This window comes from Diospyros lotus, chromosome 3 (genome assembly GCF_014633365.1).
Source record: "Diospyros lotus cultivar Yz01 chromosome 3, ASM1463336v1, whole genome shotgun sequence".
NCBI lineage: Eukaryota > Viridiplantae > Streptophyta > Magnoliopsida > Ericales > Ebenaceae > Diospyros > Diospyros lotus.
The window spans coordinates 11945464-11967265 of record NC_068340.1 but is presented as its reverse complement, the minus strand read 5'-3'; the positions used below and the strand labels follow the sequence as shown (position 1 = coordinate 11967265).

At 37.1% G+C, this 21802-nt stretch overlaps 1 protein-coding gene across 2 annotated transcripts in view; it reads right to left on the bottom strand.

Moving 5' to 3' along the window:
* Nucleotides 1-21802, bottom strand: part of LOC127797571 (ethylene-responsive transcription factor ERF113-like) — a 91458-nt gene that overhangs the window by 29791 nt on the left and 39865 nt on the right. Inside the window, exon 4 of one of the 2 annotated variants that reach the window (XM_052330589.1) lies at nucleotides 5897-7615. The exons of the other annotated variant lie outside the window; for it this stretch is intronic. The gene's annotated coding sequence lies outside the window, so the exon portion shown is untranslated. Of the gene's footprint in view, nucleotides 1-5896; nucleotides 7616-21802 lie in introns of those variants that run through there. 2 annotated transcript variants of the gene reach the window in all.

The following is a 21802-nucleotide window of genomic DNA, read 5'->3' as shown; positions in this document are numbered from 1 at the left end:
ATGTAGCAATTAGGACACGTCAACTCTTGATGCCGATTGAACACTTCAATCTACTACAAGGATATCTCTATATCCCCAAAGTATCTTGAAAGATCCTAAGTATTCTCTAGCCAGGACTCAAGACGATCCTAATGGCAATGAAGTTAGAGCTTCTTGTAAACCTATTTGGGCTTTTGATTATCGTGCACTATAGTCCATCCATTAACTAACATCCCGACCAAGTGAAAGCTATAGTTTGACTAAACTCATAAGACTCGGTAACTATACTAGATCCAATATGAAATGATTGAGATGACGTATCAGAACTTCTTCCGACATTAGAAACTCTTTCCGATTGTACATGCTTGGGCCAAGGACTCCTATAATCATCAATCGACCAATATCACATAGGATGTTCACCCCTCATCTAATGGAAGATAGTGGATCCCATTAACGAGCATCTGCCTTCATACACCACTACACAGAGACCACGTAGAGAGCATTCCCACCTCTCACTCTAGATAGTTCTACTAAATGGAAAATTCTTGACACTAGTGCATAAGACAACTCTATAAATTTCGGTTAAAGGACTAGATATACAATTGAAACCAGCAACAAATCATTAATCCTCAAAACCATATGATCTATCGTAAGTATTGCATTCAATGGATACAATTAACACCCACCCATATGTTTACTTATATACATCTCATGTAATGTGGTATGTGACTCACCACCCCATTACCATTAGCATCTCATGCTAATAAATGGTAGTAGCCTATGTGTTAGTCCATGTTCGATAAATCATATTCCCCTTCTCATAAATCCAAGGACTAGAAATTTCTTTAAGAAATCCTGAACTAAAGATGTTTGTCACATTATTCTTAACTCTGAAGAATATGATCTCTATTAGGAAATCTAGCAGCTCGTTCCTATTTAAATGGAAAGCTATGAATGAAGATATGACCATTTAGATAACAAGCAAAATTATATCATTAGACCCATTACTCATACTAAACGTTATCTAAATCTAGCATTATAACACTAACACCAACATAATATAAGTAAAAGCTTAGGTATTTGATAGACAAGTTTATAATTTTCTTCACTCCAGATGCTTACTTATTAGAGTTGGATATGTCATGATTGAGTCCAATTTGGATTACAATAATCACAAAAACATTAATTACCACCATACCTAAAATGTTTTTTTTTTTTTTTTTCCTTTTAGAAAAAGCTTCCAAAAGAAATTAGTACTACCCATCACCTAGAGAGCACATTGAGAATTCATCACTAGTAGATTTAGATGCATTGAACTAGCTATAAGTAAAAGCTAGGTGTTGGGTTATAATCATGTGTCTGTGGGCACTCTTAGGCTGCTTTCTCTTTATTATTTTTAAGTCATTTTTAGTTTTTGATTTTTTAAAATAATGAAAACACATTTTCTTTACTGTTTTTAAAAATATATTTTTAAAAACAAAAAAAAAATTGTAATGAAAACTCAAAACAACAAAAAGTTGTTTTGAGTGTTTTAATCCAAAATAAACTCTAAACTCAAAACATATTTATTTATTTATTTATTTATTCATATTTTATTATTATAATGAGAAAAAATATTACAAAATTCATTAACTTTAACATGTATATATTTTTTAAATAATATATTAACATTAAATATTTCTAATTTAATAAATAATTAAATTTATTGAATAAAATATTATTAAAAAATTATTTTTAAAATTTCAAAGAAAATACATTTTTTAATTTTTTATTTTGAGAAATAGTTTTTCAAAATGACAAAAAAAACGCGTTTTTAATTTTCTAAAAATAGTTTACCAAAATAGAAAACTGAAAATGAATTCAAAACTCAAAATTGAAAATTATAAACCAAAAAGAACGTAGCTTTAGTTTTTAGCTTTGCAAGTTTCAGCGTAAGGGGTTCATTTGAACCATTTTGGATAGAATGAACCACCTTATTCCTTCTACATGCTTGGAATTTTGAATTTCTCTTTTTTCTTGTGTTTTTTTCTTTATTTTTTTAATACAAATACATTTATGCACAAATTGATTGAATAGGATGAAACATCTTGTAATTCTTGGTTTCATGGATGCTCTTGACTAATTATCTATAGTTGAAGCATCATATTTGTGTAATGGCTTTTCTTGTGTGATCAAGTTGGCCATTTGGAGGTTCAATTTTTTGCCCTCTACTCTACACCTAAATGATATGTGAATCTTTTTTTATTGCAACTAGCAATAAAAAATGTAGCCAAAAAAAAAAAAAAAAAAACCCTTGATTTTTTCTTGAAGGATTTTCCAGTCAAAGCTAAATTTTCTAGTCAAGAAAGTTACACAAGGAAAGTTTATCTACTAATTAGAAGATCCTCCTAGCTCCTTATTTTTTGTAAAAGACACTTGAGGTTTTTTTTAGTGTTTTTTTCTTGTGTTGATTTTCCATTTTATGGGTATATTCTTTCTTTTTTGCAGCTTATGTTTTAATTGTTTAGTTGTCTTGATATAGATTTTACATTTTGTCAACATTTAAAGTGATTCTTTACAATATTGGTATTGCCTCACGGTGCTTAGACTTCAAACAATTAGTCTAGAGTATCCATAGAACCAAGAATAACATGATGCCTCTTCCTAATCAATCAATTTGTTCAAAAATGTATTTGTATTGGAAGAATAATGGATAAACCACAAAAAAATGAAAAAAAAGTAAATTCAACTCATTTAACAATAGAGGGGACTTGAGGTGACTTTTTCTAGACAAGATGGTTCTTCTTCTGTAACCGCTCCATTGAAACTTGCAAAAGCAAGACCTAGACCAACCTACAAACAGACAACTACAACCTAACACCTCTCTTATATTTATTAACAAGTTAATGCATCTAAATTTACTCGTGAGGAGTTCTCAATGTGCATTGAATGGGATGAACAATAATATTTACTTTTTAAAAAGCTTTGTTTTCTTTGAAGTACAAAAGTGGTGTAAGCAATGAGCACAACCTCAAATCCCTAACATCGCTCACAATCATGTGAAAGAACAAAAATAACATATAAAGCAAAAAATGCCCGAAATTCTTTGCATTTCCATCACGCTGAATCACTGAAAATATTTAATAATGCATAAAACCACTTTGAATTTGTTGTTACTAAAATCTACAACTTGCTAGGTAGATTAGGATGGTAGAGACCAAGTATCTCAACTTGCATGCTAATGGTCAAAATGCTTGTATTGTCAATAAAAATAGAAAGTTAGGCATGGTTCTAAGGATAAACACTCCAAAGCCTATGTAAAAGATTTGATCGGGTTGGAATAGTTGAAAAGTAAAATACAAGATCACACTTATGAAATGCATTCCGTACTCTAAGATGTTATATCCGTCTAAGCATTAGTGAATGTGGTTGAAGGGATAAGTTGGTGTCAGCCCACCATCCCACTATTCTAATTAGGGCTCCCTCAATTATCTTTCATTTCCTTTAATGACCATAGTATGTTGAGACCTCATTGATAAGGCTATCAAGCCAATAGATCATCCAATCACTCATCATTTTAGATCTTTGTCTATTATAAGTCTTTGCCATTATAGTTGTCTACCTTGACCATTGGGCTAGTGATCCCATCTATTGTAACCATTCATCATAAGAAATGACTTCCTACCATGATACCCTAATATGTTAAATCACCTACTATCTGTTTGCCATGTTAAGGGGTAACTATCACAACAACTAACCATATCGTCATAAGCCATAATTGATAGGCAACGATTATCGCTATAGGGCACGTCATCATGATAAGGGATTAGGAATGTTCACATCACCGTGAACTTCTCCTTGAACTAAATGGCTATGTTTTATCTCAAGAAAGATGTGTATCAATGTAAACTCACGAGGTTATGACTTTTTGAAAAAAATTGAGTTTGATATGAGAAATTTCAAAGAATGTATAGATTTGAGCCTAACAATTCTCATTGAAAACTTTATAGACCTTATTGTTGATGTGTTGTTAGAGATCATCCATACTTGATTCTTCATCTTAGGCTGTCCTTCCACTTGAGTTCGTGTAAATATAGTTGAGATAAAATCTAATGTCCCTTTTATAACTCAAGTAATGTTTCTAATCCTTATAGTCATTTTGTTATCATGCAAACAATGGTTTGAATCCTTAGGCTAGCACTTTTTTCACCCAAGTGGGCAAGCTCCAATAAACATATGAAGGATAAACCTTGCCCAATAAGCACATGGGAAAGAAAGGTGGCAAGAATGAAAAATCCAAAGCAAATTGATACAAACGTCAAAAACTAGGACACTGTACTCATGAGTACACTAAGCCAAAGAAGGTACTTCTAAACCCTATTGCTATTCTCTTTCTTAAGTTTTGTATAGACACATAGTTTACTTGCTCATAAAAATCTTATGTGGACTGCAAATGCAACAACAGCCAACCACATAACTCAACGTTAAGTAGGATTCGTAGATTATTGCCAGATCCTTGTTACGGTGCTACGGTGCAAAGGATTTTTATGGGGAAGGGTGCTTGTGAAGAAGTTCTGGGAGCTGTCATGTATCAGCTCAAATCGTGTAGTGGGCACACCTTACTTCTTTGAAACACATTGCAAGTGCCTAGAGTGCAGTATAATCTACTATTAAAATGTGTTTGATTGCATTATTTATAATTAAATTCTAGGTAATATTATCTAGAAAACAAAAACCATCTCACTCTATTAGAAAATGAATTCCATGAAACGAAGTTTTAAATGGTTGTACCATATATATTTTTTCATGAAAAAATTAAGAGTGTTTGATTATTTTTCATAAAAAATGTATAATAATTACATATTTTTTATGAAAAATGTGTGCAATCAAACACACTCTTAGTCTCAAGACATTTGGCTTTAGGATTTGTTTTAAATTTTACCGGTAATTTTTTGTCATATTTTTGGATTGTATTTTTCTTGGACATAGATCTATTTCTAATAATTTCTTTTAATTGCATTTTGGTGATTTAGATAATACTTTTTCTCTAATTATTATGTGATTGATGTTGATTGAGACACTGACTAAAAAATTTAGCATGCATGTTTGGGTTGTATAGGGCAAGACAAGATGACACGACTAGTTAGAGAATGCCTTTTATGCCCACTCGGTAATGTCAAAATACATACATGGGAGTCTTTCATAGTTGGAGACATCAATAATCGGGGTTAATTGGGGTTTAAGTGAAATTAACGGAAAATAGTCAAGCAATAGGCAACTATTAGGCCATTTGAAGGCATCAAATGATTGATGAATAGGGTCGAGTCCATCACCTTAGAACAAAATAGCCAAAAGAACCAAGTGCCTATTGATGCTAACAAGCGACTAACTGTGATTGGATGGTTCCAATAAATGCCTAATTTAGTTGATTAAAGCTGATGCCAAATTATAAGAATTTTATATGTGATTAAAAACATGGTTTTAGTACATTATTTGACACATAATAAATGTCTAAAACTACATGGAACAACTTCTTTGAGGATTTAATCAAGATTTGGAGTCAATTTGAGATCAAATATTTTAATTTTAGTGATTTAAATTTCATGCTAAGTGTTGGGAGATCAATTTTGAATTACCCGAAGATTTTATAAAAGTTTTGAAAATTATTAATAAAGAAAATTAGTGATTTTAGTTTATTGCGCCTAAAATTATGAGATGAAAATACTTTTCTACAACAACGAAAATGATTAAATTTGGTTTTAAAGATTCTAAAAAGGTTTGGACATGATTAGGACATGAAGGAAGTAATTCCAGTATGTGCTCCCTATAATGTAGTCTATTTTGCAGACCTTTATTTGAACAAGCAAATATGGTCATAATGAGACATATAATATGTCATTGGAAAGCTCTCTCAAAGAGCGCCTACATATCCAAAATTCACACAATTTCAATATCATTTTGGTAGGAATTGCAATGGGTAATAAATGACACATATTTACCCATTTAAAGTTAAAATGATTATGAAAAATTCATATTTTGAGTTATAAAGACAAAATTAATCTAAACATTTACTAAAATGAGACCTAATTATCCATTTAAAGTTGAAATGGCTGAATGGGGGAAACATGACTGAGTGCCCATGTGTCCCCTCAATCATGATTGTGTGGAGGCCATGCCACTAGGTTTTGTGGCTTCTTGTTCTCTCCTTTACTCATTTCTCATCTTTCTTTCCTCGAGCTCCATTTTTGTAGCCTTTTATCGACTTCTTGTTTGGCGAATTCGCCTTGAATTGGTTCCTTGCAGACTAGATAGAGTGAGGCCACTCATGACCAAGTGGCCTTGCCTCCACTCGATCATGGCCGAGTTTTTTGGCTTCTACATCTTGCTTTATTTTCTTTTGGCTTGTTTGGACCATTTGGCTCACTTGTTGCTTGGTTTTGGCTTGCAAGGCACCTGATCATTTATAGGCCACCTAATCATTTGTTGCTTTGTCACTTGGATACTTGCTCATTTACAACTTTGTCAATTGGATTTTCATAGGCCTAGACTAATTACTGGACGTAACAATTGCTCCATACTCTTTCCATTGGGTTTCCTAGTGGGAAGAGTAGTTATCCGCCTTTTCTTACATCATTTCCTCCTTGGATGACAATACTCTGTTGAAGGGTTATTGAATTTTTTTATTTTTGGAGGGTCTTCATTTTTTGTAAGTCATCGGTCCTGTTGACTTCCCTTTTGTCTTAGATGATGGTCCACAGATCATGTTTGTGCATTTTCTTACTTTTGATGCTAGATTTTCCTTGGATAATTCTTGCATTTTGGCATTCTATGCTATTCTTCGCCTCATGTGATTCTTGTTTTGGGCTTATGTTTGTTTCCCTGTGTAACATGTTAGCATCTTGCATACTATATAAAATTTTGCAATGAATTATTCAAAACTTTTATTGTTTACGCTTCACTTTTCCTTAGAAAATGAGGGACACGCCCACTCCCTAGTCCTTAGAGGATGATGGGCGGGCATTATGCCCTCTCCTTAGTTTTTTTTGAAGACTCACTTGCGTTTTTACAATTTTTGTTTTAATCTAGTCTCATGTATTTTGTGCTTTTGATTTCGTTCTTCCTTGCGCATTTATTGCTTTTGATTTTGGATTATGCTAAATCATTTTTGTGCTTTAACATTTTCGGCCTATAATCCAATCTTACGCATTCTACACCCCTGATGTTAGGTTTTCCCTTTATCTCTCTGGTGATTCTTGCATTTTTTGTGTTCTTGAACCGTCCTCATGCTTTCGTGCATCGATTTTTAAACAATTCTAATGCTTTAGCGCTTCAGTTATTGAACCATTCTCACGCTTTTGTGCTTTGGTTTTTGCTTCAATTTTTGGACTATTCTCATGCTCCTACACTTCAGTTTTTGGACCATTCTCATGCTCTCACGGTTTGATTTTTGGATAATGAGCCCTAGATCGTTCATGTGGATTCCATGCTTTGATATTAGGTTTTTGATTGATGGGGCTTAGATTTGTTCTTGCATACTCAACACTTCAATGCTAAGTGTTGAATACTTGGCTCTGCATCATTCTTGTGTATTCCAGGCTTCGATACTAGGCTTCGATTATTAACTGGAGCTTTGACCCTCTTTAGTGCTTTCATTGCCCTGAAAAACAAAATATAAAATGAGGGAATTGCAACAAGACAAGCATCACTTTATTCATGTATAAATTTTTAAGACTTATAACCTTGCCCATGATACTTCCCTAAAGCATTCATACGCATTTTGATTCTTTCGGGGGCTTTTGGTCTCCGAGCGATGTTACATGTTTCTTGGAAAATCTTCTTCTCTTTTACTACTCTTCCCACCTTGAATTATGCCCCTGGCCTCTATGGTAGTCAGTAGGTTCTTCTGCTCGGGCTCCTGTGTTCACAAATTTTGCCAGTTCCCTGTCCCTAATCATGTTAGTATTAGTTCTCTTAATGCTGGATTTAGATGACATCTAGCAAATGTATTATGGGACTAATGATGTATATTTTGCAAATGTAATAAAATATGTTTTCATATTTTAAGATCATATCTTTATTCATATCTCTCTAATTTATTTATATGAATGAGTCTCTAGATTTCCTAATGAATGTCTTATTCTCAAGTGTTAAGAATATGTGACAAACACCTTTGGATTAAGGAATTTTTAAAGAGATTCTTAGTCCTTAGATTTGTCAGATGGGGACTATGACCAATCGATTATGGATTGCCACATGGACTGCTACCTTTGATTAGTATGAGATACTAGAGATAAAGGATGGTGAGTCATACGCCATAATCCATAAGATGTATATAGTAGTCATATGGGTGGATATTAGTTGAACATCTATTGAATGTGATGCAAGTGACGGATCACATAGCTGGAGGATCTATGATCTGTCACTGGCTTCAATTGTGTTACTGACCCTTAGACTGGAGGCAAAACAATTGTCTTGTATGTTGGTGTTAGAGATTTGTTATTGCTACTAACCACCCGGTTACCAGGGTGGGGATATACACTGTGTGGTCTCTGTGCAGTAATGTATAGAGGTAGGTGATTGCTAGTGGGATCCATTAACCTTCGATGTGAGGTGAACATCTTATGCTATCAGTAGTGATTTGTGACTGTATAAACCCCTGGCTAGGGTGCACATGATTGGAAAGAAATTTCTAATGTCGAAAAGAGTTATGAAATGTCATCTCAATCACACCATGCTAGATCTTAGCATACTTATCGAGTTAGTAAGTTTGATTAGTTCATGACTCTCACTTGATCGGGATGTTAGTTGATGAAGGGATTATAATACACGGAAATCAAAAACCCAAATAAGTTCTCTTGAAGTATGATTTCTTTACTAGTAGGATCATCCTGAGATAATGCTAGTTGTCACTCAAGACATTTTGGGCTACAATGGGGAGATGAAGAGATCCTCGTTGTAGACTAAAGTGTTTGGTCAGCGCCAAAGTGTTTGACGTGTGTTGATTGCTACTTAGTGGTTAATCAAGAAGATCACATGCATATTTGAGTTTATCAGTTGATTAGTGATGAAATGTTGTAATTAATTAATAATCATTATTAAGAGTTAATGATGACACCGTTAAGAGTTAACGAAACAAATTTAATTAATTGAAGCAATTGTTAAGAGTTACCAAGCATGTTGTTAAAAGTTAATGGGCGTATCAGTTTAATTATGAGATAATGAAAAGGCTATTAAGAGTTAATGGTGGGTCTAAATGCAATTTTTAAAAATTGGAAACGAGGGAACATAACCAGTTAACCAGCCTTGGAGGTGGTCAACCAGTGCAATTTGATTGACCGTGTCCTCGATACCAATTGACTGTTTTCTTGCAATAAGGGTTGCATTCAACATGATTTCTTTGTTGTTTTTGCAACGATTTTGATGGATGCGTGGAGGAAGAGGATGACAACAAGGACGAGGTGCATCTAGTATGTCCTTTTCCCCCTCAACCTTATCCTATCTCTCCTTGCCATTTGTTCATTTTTGGAGGTATTTAGGGTTTCATATGAAGGATAAAAAACGAGGATACAAAAGCATGCAACGGAAGCGTTTTAATCAAAAAACGATCCTCGTATTGATTAGAATCTAAGAGACTTACTTTTACGGCGGATTACCGGTCGGAATGGGGCGATAGGGGCAGGATGCGCGGTAGCTTCTTCGCGTGGTGGAGACGACGGCTGTCCTGCTATCCTTCGGCTCCTTCGCATCAGAACTTCGAGGCTCTCTTTCAATCTTCCGAAATATGACTCGAACTCGTGGCCTTTCTTCGGTGAAGAAGAATGAAAAACGACTTGGATGGAAAAACAAATAATGAGAGAATATATAGGGAGAACCCTAGGGTTAAAACCCTAGTGGGCCAAACCCTAATGGGCCAAGATCATTTAATTAATTTTCTAATTGGGTTAGCCCAATTAATTAATTAAAAACCCTAATGAACTATTATTTTATTCTAGCCCAATTAATTATGGACCATTCTGAATAAAATAATTCTCTCTCAATGTAATTCATCTAACAAGCCAAATGTATTAAAAAATACATGAGTTACATCGAGCTATCCCGGGGACCAAAAGACAAATTATTCACGGCTACTAAAATGACCAAAATATCCCTGCTACCTAGTAGCTATATTTTGTCATTCTAAGTGTTCCAACTATCACCATATGGTAACACTGACCCCACGAATAATTTTGCATATGCCATGTCTTTGACCTACTAGTGTAATGACGAAAATACCCCTCTGCGTAACACCCATCATTTAGAAAGGAATAATGTACTAACACCTTTCTAAATGATTTCTACCATCCTTAGATCACTAGTCCAATAATCCGTGACTACTCGAATGTACTTGCTTATCACTGGGAGCTACCCAGAAGCACACACTCTTAAGTCACATTCCCAGGGCCCTGGATTATTCGATTATTCTTGGACAATCACAAGGGGGTGAATCACAGAAACTATCTTGTATTAGTCTGTCTTAGCTAATTAGAAACCATACTCCCAACTCAAAAGGATATTGATCTTTGATAGACCTCACCCACAATGAATCTAAGAATATAGCTCTAGGTTCACTAGACCACCAACTAATACTCAAGTATTAGAGTACTCGTCCACGTAGTAGCAGTGATAGACTAGCTCCATGATAATTAGTACTTTGTCATTAGCTTCTATCACAGGTCCACTCTATGCATTCCAAATGCGCTTGTACAATTCGAGTAAACGGACTGTTTACTTGCTAAGGCAAGCCATCCTCCATTAGGATCTATTGCACAATGATCTTATCATGATAGAATGCCCAGTTCTATCAAAAGATCAAGAGTAATATTTTCTTGCTTATTAAGTACCCATGATTCATGCCTAACTGTGAAGAACGACCCATCACATGAATCACTTACTTAATAGCATGGACACCTTTCCAACAATTAAATGCAAATAATATATGTGCTATAAACTGAATAAAAGAAACATCATTACCATAAATTAAACAAAACGTGTCTTTAGGGCATACATTTCCAACATCATATGTAAGGGATGGAGAAGAAAAACGCCTATGTCTTGGTTGCTGCATTTTGTTGCCTTAAGCTCTCTCTCGGCCAGTGTGTTTTCTCTCATTCCAGAGCCTTAGAAACCCTCTTCTCCCTTGCTCCCATTTCGTTTTTGATTCATTATTGCTTGTGTAGCAATCAAATCCAATAGAGAGTATATTTAGATTTGGAATTCATTCTTTGTTAAACCTATTTTTTAGTTTCATCATCTACAAATGGCTTGGCTAGCACATAGGCTATCTTGCAGATGTCAACCTCTACTTAGAATGTGGATTGACTAGGCCCTTCATATTTTCGAGGGTCAAATTGGTCATCTGATAATCTGCTCACAATAGTGAGACTGTTCAAAGGCATTGTTTGGGAGTTATTGGTGATCACGGGAGCTGCCTTGGGTGTAACTTTAATCGCTTCATCGGACTCGAAACTCTCTGGTGACGTATACCTTCTAACGCCCTATGGATGGTTTCAGTTTTTGCATTGCATATGGTTGTCGATACCAAATCTTTCAAGGTGATCTCGTTTTATTTCCATTGTATTTATTACATGTTTTCAAAAAAGTCTTGAAAACCGGTAAAACCCTTGGATCATAAACCAAGAGTTAGTGTTTCCCATCAGATCAATGCCTTTATCTAATTCTTCAAGTCTTGGCATTTGTCGATGAAGTGGCCATGAGCATTGTGGAATTGATAGAAGGCATGCCTTTTCCTTCCCATAGGTTTTTCAATCTTCTTAGGGAATTTAATAAGGCTCGTTACTTTAATGGCTGCTAGGATATCGGAGTGTGAATGTGTGAACGGAGTATATTCCATAAAACTAGAGTGGAAGGGTATCATCGTGTCTTTTGGTCTTCCTTTCCCTCTATGAAATCTCTCCATTATAGTCTTTTTCTTTTCTTTTCCTATCTCTATCTTTGTTCACTCCAACCGTTTTCATCACCTTAGCTTGGAGTATATATTTATTAACCGTCACAAATAGATCATCTAGGGTCGTCAATTGGTCCATGGCTAGGGATTCTTATAGGGGAATGGATCGCATCCTTTGTAGCATAGCAACCAGTACCACTTCGACTTGCAGATTGTGAACCTTGAGAGTGGCGTTCTGAAACTTATGCATGTATTGTCGGACATTTTCTTTACTCCCCTGTCGAACACTAAGGAGATATGTGGCGTCCTTATTTCTGTGATTGTTAATGATAAAGGCCTTGATGATTTCTACCCTTAATTAGTCGAAAAAGGAGATGAATCCTTTAACAAGACCATTGTACCAAGTGCGGTCATGATTTGTCAAAGGTTAGAGGAAAAGATCGACACATGATTGTATTCTCCCATCTGTGAAGTAGCATAAGGGACTCGTAGCTCTAAATGTGATCATATGGGTCGTCCTTGCTCGAGTACGGGAATAGATTCGGGATTCTAAATTTTCTTGACAATAGTTTATCCATTATGGCTCGAGCAAATGACATTCTTCTTCGGGTCCAATCTTTTGAGGTAGGCAACAGTCTCCTTTTTTCTAGCACCTCTTCGATCATTCTCCTCATTGCAGCCTCTTCTTAGGCCCTAAACTCTAAGGGATTCTTTTGTCTTTCTTCCCCAATCTTGATGGGGTTTAGTCCTCATCTGTGGATGTACTCACCATAGATTCTTTATCTTTTCCTTTCCGAGGGCATTGTTTGTCATCTCTCAGTCTTTGTCAACCATTCTCTCTTCCTTAGTTTTGAAAATGGTGAGGAAGGGAATCCCAAGAATGTGTCCTTTGTGGGGGAGACCCCAAGTGAGTCTATAATGTAGCTTCCTAGTAAGGTCTGTCCCTTGGCTCCCCTATTGGGTCTAATGTGGTGGAGCCATTTTTTGTACAAATGTCCTCAAGGTGGAGGCATCATGTTGCGAGGAACCACATTTTGCAACATTTCGGACATTCCTCAAAGTGCTTGCAGCCTTTCGAGGTGTTGCTATTGTAGGGCCTCCTATTCTGCCCAAGAGACCATAAGCAGAGCTTGTTTAGATATGCCAAGTTGATCGACGAGGTGACTGCAGGGGTGAACCTTTAATTGGTGCTGGGACTTTAGTGGAGGTGGGTGAGTTCCCACTTGTTGTTAAGGGTCTCGCAGAGGCGGCGAATCTCCACACCCTAATAGAGAGTCCCTTGATTGCCTCTAGTGTTAGCCATCAAGAATGATCTTTCCTTAGCTTTTTGTTTGATTTCCCACGAATGACGTCAATTGTTGTTGCTTGACTACAACAATAAATTTTTAACATTAGAGTGAGACGAATGAGGTGTGATAGGTTTAAGGTGTTGTCTGAGTATCGCTTGATCTTGAGAATTCCAAGTCCGGATGCAACTAATCCTGAGAGTTTCAGGTCTACGCACAAATGATCTTGAGGGTTCCATGTCTGAGTGTAAGTGTTCCTAAAATATGTAAGTTTGGATGCAGGTGATCCTGGAGTGTTGTGGATAAACGAGTGCCTTAATGGCTGGGTGCGCCCTGATGAACGGGTGCCCTAATGACTAAGTTCCTTATGAATAAGTGCCCAAATGACCAAGTGCCCTGATGAACAACTAGGTGCCCTAATGAATGAGTGCCCTACTAAGAAGAGCAATCGGTTAGGGTTGTGGGTGAGTATCCCCCGCGAACCCTCTGATGCCTAAGTCTTCGAGCGCTTGAGTGAAAAAATGGAGTTTAAGTACAAAAGTCAACATACCTGAGTGAGGAGATGACCATTCTATTTATAAAGGGAGAAGATAGGGGACACATGGTGCCTTCCCCATGTTTCTAGTAGAGCATCTTGGTGGCATCTTTGAGGAATCTTGAAGGATTCTTATGGGCCCTGGGAAGGGTCTCTGAAAAAGGCTTCTGGGCTTAAGTGATTTGGCTTGAGAAATGCCTTGGGAGGGTTTCTCGGCCATAAGAGAGACTCCCGGGGGTGAAGGGTCACATGTTGGGACTTGGGAGAATAAAAATGGCCGAATAGGGAAAACATGACCGAGTGCCCATTTGTCCACTCGATTATGACCAAGTGGAGGCCTAGCCACTTAGTTTTGTGGTTTCTTGTTCTCTCCTTTGCTCGTTTCTTATCTTTCTTAACCTAAGCTCCATTTTTGTAGCCTTTTATAGACCTTTTTAATGAATTTTCCTTGAATTGGTTCCTTGCAAACTAGAAAAGGTGAGGCCACTCATGACTGAGTGGCCTTGCCTTTACTCAGTAATGGTTCAATTTTTTGGCCTCTACATCTTGCTTTATCCTCTTTTGGCTTATTTGGCCCATTTGCCTCACTTATTGCTTGGTTTTGATGGTTTTGGACTGCAAGGCATTTGATCATTTGTGAGCCACCTGATCATTTGCAAACCCCCTGATCATTTGTACCTCTACCACTTGGATACTTGCTTATTTCCAGCTCTGCCACTTAGATTTTCATAGGCTTGGACTGACTACTGGGCATACAATGTATATTTCCCACATTGAGAGTGCGAAAATCTGTGGGTTTTAATTTGTATGGACACCTTTTAGAGGTATTGATATTAATGTGTTACATTTTCTAATCATCTTTTAGTCTTTAGATTTTGATTTGCTTGATTGTGTTTATTCTTAATTTATGTGTTCCCAAAGCTTGAATTGGTTTTATCAAACAAGCAATTCACCCTTAGCATTGAGATAGGAAGCAAGTTTAGACATTTGTTTTAGGTAACAAACTAAACATGTTATTTTCTATATGTCACCTTAATAAGAGCTAAGATGATATCTTATATTGCCAATCATAAATGTATCTACCAATCTATATAACCTATATATAGTTGAGTACTTCAAGGGTATTCTCACCCTATGTAGGCAAGTGAGAAATATTGATATTTGGCTTGAGTTATAGACTGAGAGTTGTGATTTGCCCGAATGAATGGTAGATATATTTAGCCAATTTGTTGTATAGGTTATTTAACTTACAAGTGATTATTGTTTTTGAAATACAACAATTGAAGTGGGAATGGCTTGGTCTTGGTAGAGCGAGGTGATCAATTGTTAGATGTTTGCCTATCTGGGTGAGAGTGGCTCTTGAGAGATGCTTGATGCCAGCCCGAGTGCAATATTCGATAGGTAGGCATGACAATTATAATTGGCAGGAGGCATTTGAGTGGGAAGCTCTTTTCATTTAAATTGTAGGGAGATCAATATAAAAAGGTTGATCTCACTTGATGAAGGCAAGAATGAATTGATTCCAAATTGGAAATTCTCTCTCTCTCTCTCTCTAAGTCTTATGTTCTTTCTTTGTAAATTGTATCTCTCTAGCTCTCTCTCTATTAATTCCCTTTCTCTATTGAATTCTCGAAGAATACTAAGAGTTCCCTCTCTGTTAGAGCTTGCACCCTAACAATTTGGTATTAGAGCAATCCAGGCCAATCGAAGCTACGGGAAGATCCGATGATGGTAGACAGCACGAGGATAAAGAATATGGAGGTGCAACTACACTAATTTGGGTCCACAGTCTTGGACTTGCAAGTGACAGTAGATCAACTAGAATTGGGATCAAATCGTAATCATAAGGCAATCATCTCCATTGATTGCAAATTGGATGGTGCGGTCAATCAGATATGAGAAGAAGTTGGAGCGCAGATTTGAGAGCAGCTACAAGGATTCATGGTCATGTTTACGTGACAACAACCCAATAAGCCTTTCCCTAGATTTTCCTCTTAGAGAAAGTGTGGATTCGATTCTTCCCAACCATGGGATGAGTCAAAGGAGATCATGAGCCTTTGAAATTGGGGAGGAGCCGGGGCAAATGAGGGAGAATGTGGTCGGTCAAAGCCAGGGAGTGAATTGAGGCCTTAGCCACTCAGGGATAGCAATGCCAAAATTGGATATCCCCATGTTTGATGGAAGTACACCTCAATGGTGGATTAGAAAATGTGAGAGGGCTTTTGAGTAGTTTGGAATCCCTGAGCACTAAAAGGTGACCCTGGCTACCACCTACCTTAATGATGCTGGGGATGACTGGTACCAAGGATGAGCCAAGACGAGGGAGGAATGTCCATGGGTGGAGTTTGCAACAGAATTCTACGAGAGGTTTGGGGAGAAAGGAATGACAGATGTGGTGGAAGAGTTTAACAAGATCAAGCAGAGTGGATCGGTGGTAGAGTATTAGACAAGGTTCGAAGAGCTAAAGGTGTTGATGCTCAACCATCAATGCTCAACCATAACCCCTACCTTATGAAGGCTTATTTCATCTCAAGTTTGATTAGTGGGTTGAATGAGGAGTTAAGGCCCATGGTGAAGGTATTACAGCCACAGACCCTTAAGCATGCCATTGATAGTGCCCGGTTGCATGAGTTGATTGTGGAAGCGCTCATGAAGAAGCAACGATTTATGAACAAGGGAGGAACGCACAATGTGTTAGCTCCAATTAGGAAGGCTCAAGGAGGGGAGAATTAGAAAGGAGTACAAGGAAGAGTTTACCCCTACTGGCCCCTAAGACACAAGGGGAGAGATTAATAGAGCAAAAGAGGCAAGCTAACCTCTGGTACTTTCCTAGGCACTAGTGCAAGAAACAATTGCTCTTGTTAGATGGTGAGGAGGATCACTTGGAAGAGGACGAAGTACTAGAGACCAATGAAGAAGGAGAGGAAAACAATGGTGATATTTCACTACATGCGTTAAGGTGCCTAGCTAACAATAAGATTATTAAAGTGAAAGGTAGAGTGGGGGAGTGCAAGCTTATGATTCTTATAAATAGTGGGGGCACCCATAGTTTCATAGATAAAGGGATGACCAAGAGGTTGAAGTGCTCACTAATTAACACACAATCCCTCACGGTGATAATGGAGAATAGGAGTAAAGTGGTAAGTAAATCAGCTTGTGTAGGCTTTTGTTGGACTATACATTGAGAGAGCTTCAAGGCAGATCTTAGGCTGCTCAATTTGTGGGGTTGCGATAGTTTTGGGTGTAGATTGAATGAAGTACGTGAGTCCTATATGTTTTGATTTCAATAGGATGGAAGTGACCTTCGAGAAGGAGGGTAGAAGGTTGGCATTAGTGGGAAGTGAGGATGTGGGCATGTGTAAAATGATCAAAGGAAAATGGCTGCAAAAAATACTCAAACGGAAGATGAGTAGGATGGCCTAACTTTTCTCTATCCAAGTAGTGGAAGAAGAAGAAGAGGAGCAAAGGGGAAGAAGTGAGTTGCTGGTGGTGGTAAGCAGTTCGCACCAACCAACTTAAGAGGTAAGACAACTTGAGTCATTAGACTTACTGTTGGTTGAATATGAGGATCTATTCAAAGAGCCTACAACTTTGAAAGCCTCAAGGGGATTCCTAGGTTTGACAGGGTACTACCAACGATTTGTGAAGGGCTATGGTGTAATAAGTAGGCCACTAACATAATTGTTGAAGAATGATGGATTTAGGTGGGAACTGGAGGTTGAGGCAGCATTTGAGCACTTGAAAAAAGCCATGAGTGAGGCTTCGATGTTGGGGTTGCTAGACTTCAGGAAGCCGTTTGTAGTTGAAACAAACGCTTGTGATAATGGGGTGGGAGAGGTATTGATGTAAGAAGGTAGAGCCATAGCCTTCCTCAATCAAGCACTGGCCCCAATACATGAAGGGTTGAGTATCTATGAGAAGGAGTTTGTGGCAGTCCTATTAATGGTTGAAAAATGGAGGCACTATCTTAAGGGGGGCCAATTTGTGTTCACCATCAGAGTGTTAAATACCTATTGCAGTAGAGACTCCACATGCAACTACAAAAAAGGGTATGGAAAAGTTAATGGGACTTGATTATATGATACAGTACAAGAAGAGAAGGGATAATGTGGTGGCAGATGCCTTGTCTCGGTGTATGGAGAAAAGAGAGACAACAACCATTACGACGACAATACCAGAGTGGGATTAAGAAGTGGTAAGCAACTATGAGTTTGATAAGTCAGTTAAGGAGATATTGGAGTAGTTGGTGTTGGACCTTAACAGTAAGAAGGTGTATGCATTACAGAATAGGGTGTTATGGTATAAAGGAAGAATAGTGGTTGGAGACTGCCCATAAGTTAAGGAGAAGATTCTCTATGCCTTACACGGTTCTCCTTTGGGTGCACATTCAGAGATCCAAAACACATACCTCAAGGTAAAGCAATTTTTTTTCTAACCTAAATTGAAGGAAGCAATAATTAAGTTTGTTATGATGTGTGATGCTTGTAAGCAATGCAAATATGAAACGGTGGCCACAATTGGGCTTTTATAGCCCTTGGACATTGCTGAACAAGCCAGGGAAAGCTTGTCCATTGACTTTGTGGAGGGGCTCCTTAAGTGAAAGGGCAGGAATTGTATATTGGTGGTGGTCGATAGGCTTACAAAGTTTGCCCATTTCATAGGCCTATCCCATCCTTACACCACTCAAGAGGTTGCGAGAGTGTTTTTGGACCAAGTTATCAAACTGCATGGGGTCCCTAGGATTATCATTTATAATCGTGACAAGGTCTTCACTAGCCTTTTCTAGCAGACTCTACGGAAGAAAATGTCAACGACTTACCCTCCTCAAACGGATGGTTAGATTGAGTGTAATGTTTCAAAATTCAAAATAAATAATACGTGAAATATTCCGTATTTCGTGATATTAGAATAGTCAAATTCAAAGATTTAGAAGATGGATTGTCAATATTAGTCAACCGAATCAATAGAAGGGAATACTCGTGACATAAGTACCCAAAGAGGAAGGCACGTTAATGACGAGTGTTTCAAGGCAAGATTTATGATGCTAAAAAGACAACGAAACCCTGAAAGGCTATAGGTATGACATAAGGAACAACCTTGAAATAGGGTCAGGGTAAAACAAAAGGATTCATGACCAAACATAATTTTACAAAGTTTTGGGCCTAAGTGTAATTTTGAACTTTAGTTGAAAAAATGTCGAAAATGATAGTTCTTCCAATTTTTGGACCAAAATAAAGAGCCTGGATTTTAGGGGTTCAAATGGTCAAATACCAAAGTTTAAGGGAGTCAAACAAGGGCTTAAAATAAATTTGGAAATGATAGGGGTCAAATTGTAAATTTTGAAAGAAGCAGCCATGGCCACCACCGGCCACCACTGTCGCCGCCAAATAGCCTCCAACAATCATTCGGGAGGGTCACCATAAGGACCATCGTGGACTCTAGGGTATGGGGAGTCGTTTGGACAGGGTATGGAACGAGAAATGGACGAGCATGACCGAGATTTGATGAAGTACAGTGAGGCATGGCTGAGAGTCACCAAAAATGGGAAATGGGTTTTCGTGGTGAATCATCATGATTTGAGGTTAGGTAAGGTCATATCAAGCATTAAGGGATTGGATTTGACTATGTATGGCTCGTTTAGGCTCCAAAATCGAGTATAAATAGGGGTTTTGAGGTGACCAATTTCATCAAAGATTAAATTTCAAGTTGCTGGTGTTAGAGAATGAATCAAGGGTTCTTGATAGAGGGCTTTTGTTCCTTAGGTTGAAAGGATCGATTATAGAAAATTTAGAGTGATTTCGTGTTAGTTTGAGTGAGATTCGAAGGGTCACCGAAAATGTGAAGCTCGTTGGAGTCGGACTGATTTTAGCCGATTTGGAGCACATTCGGTGGTGTTTTCGGGCCAAGGTTGGTACCATCGGGACCGACTTGAAGCAGGCTTCGAAGATTGGTACCATCGGGACCGACTTGAAGTAGGCTTCAAAGAGGTGCAAAAAGATCGGTTATCAGAGCATTGTCGACGACTGATAAGATGTTGAAGACAATCGGCGTGTGTAGAACACGCACCAACATCACCCTCAGATCATGCGCAGGGCGTGTGCAAGAGCGTGGGGCATAGGTAATTTTCAAAAAAAATTTATATTTTGTAGAAAAATATTTTATGATTTTTTATGAAGAAATATTTGAGAAAATATTTGAGGAATAATTATTTTAAATTTATCGAGGAGAAAATGGGAGAAAATTAGAGAAAAATTATGAAAAAAATAGGAAATTGAAATTTTGGAATAAATGTGATGACTAAGAATCATTGAGGCATCAAGGTTTGGTCAAGAGTGTGATTATTAGGACTTGACATGTTAATCGAGGTCAACACACATTACAAGGTTTCAGTGACAAATTGCTTTAAAGGTGAGTGGTTTAACTAAACTGGATTTTGTTTCATGCAAATGGTTATGACTTGTAAGTGGTTCGACCCTAAATCCGATTTTATGTGAATGGTTTTATCATGTTGTTATGCCTTGATGTGAATATGTCATGTAGATTGCATTTATATGTTATGATGAAATGTGCATATGTTTACAATGATCTTGTTGATCATGCATTGCATCTATTTGAGAGTATAGGTCGGCATCGCTGCTCTATCAAGGGTGCACCCATACACTCTGACCTGGTAAGGAGGTCATAAAAATAGGGAGTAACATTAAGGTGCTGTCGGCTCAAACAAAAGGAAAAGGAATGAGGACATTTTGCATTATGCATCCATGCACGAAATATGATTATTGTACTCTTATTTGGATGATTCATCATCTAACTCGGACTATGTTCTTGGAATATTCAAAGGTTCTAAAAGAAGATGTAGTAGAAGCAGGCACAAAAGAGGCATGTGACGACACTTAGCAAGTGCATAATGTTTTATGATTATGAAATTTATGTTTTTAAGTTTTTGCTACTTGGAATTCTAAACGTTTTAAAAGTCAATGATGTATTATCCAATTTATGGAAAATGTTACTGTTAGGTCTGATTCTTGCTTCCGCTAATGATGAAATACCTAGTCTAGCGTATATGATGTATGATAGTTTTTCATGCTAGATAGGTAGATGGGAAAATTTTGAGAGTTTGTATTATGATGATTTTGTTTTATTAGAAAAAAAAATATGGACCGAAATTTCCTAAGTTATAACACACCCGAGAAAGTGGGGTGTTAAAGTTGGTATCAGAGTAAATTAGGTAGAAACCTAGTGGACAATGATTCAATGGACACTAGTGACCTAGGGATGGCCTTAAGGATTAGAATCACAAAGTTTGAGGTTTTTGCAAGATAGAGTTGCTAATGGGATTTTTTATGAAATGTTAGGATGATTGGGAATTTTCCTGAGCACGTTCTAGTTGACCATTGGGCTAATCGAATTAACATCAGGGAGCCAAATCCTAATGAAAATATCTATGAGTTTTTAGCAAAGATGGAGGACATCATTGAGGATATTCTGCCCAGTTATCGTCAATATCTCGACTTAGTTCATTTTTAGATAGATTTTTTGATCGGCGTCCTGGAAAGAGAACTGAAGACATTTGTTTAATGGGTTCGGCAGAATGGAAACTTCAATCTATTTTTTTTATTTTTGTGATAGACTTTGTCATCTGTTAGACAAATTGTATGAAGAAGTAATAGAAAAGGAACCAATGGAAGAAGAAGAAGAAAAAGATCCAAGCGAAGACGAAGAAGAAGAATAAAACATAGTAGAAATTGAGATTGAAAATGATCTCCCTTAGTTCGAATATATCAGTTTAGAAGAATCGTAAAGTGACCATGAGGGACCTGCCTTAGAGTTTAAAGATGAAGCCAACACATGGATTTGGAGGCCCACTAGTCCTAAGTGAAATGACACTTAGTAGTTGTATTAGCTTTTTGTTGTATCAAATAGTGTTGTACGCTTGATATTTTGAGAATCTATGAGGAATATGCTTCCCTATTTGAATTAATGATGAGCTATTTAAGTTAAATTTTTGGTGGATGAGAAATTTTCATGATCTAATAGGAAACCATGTTTTCAGATGGTAAACACTTGTCGAAATTTTAC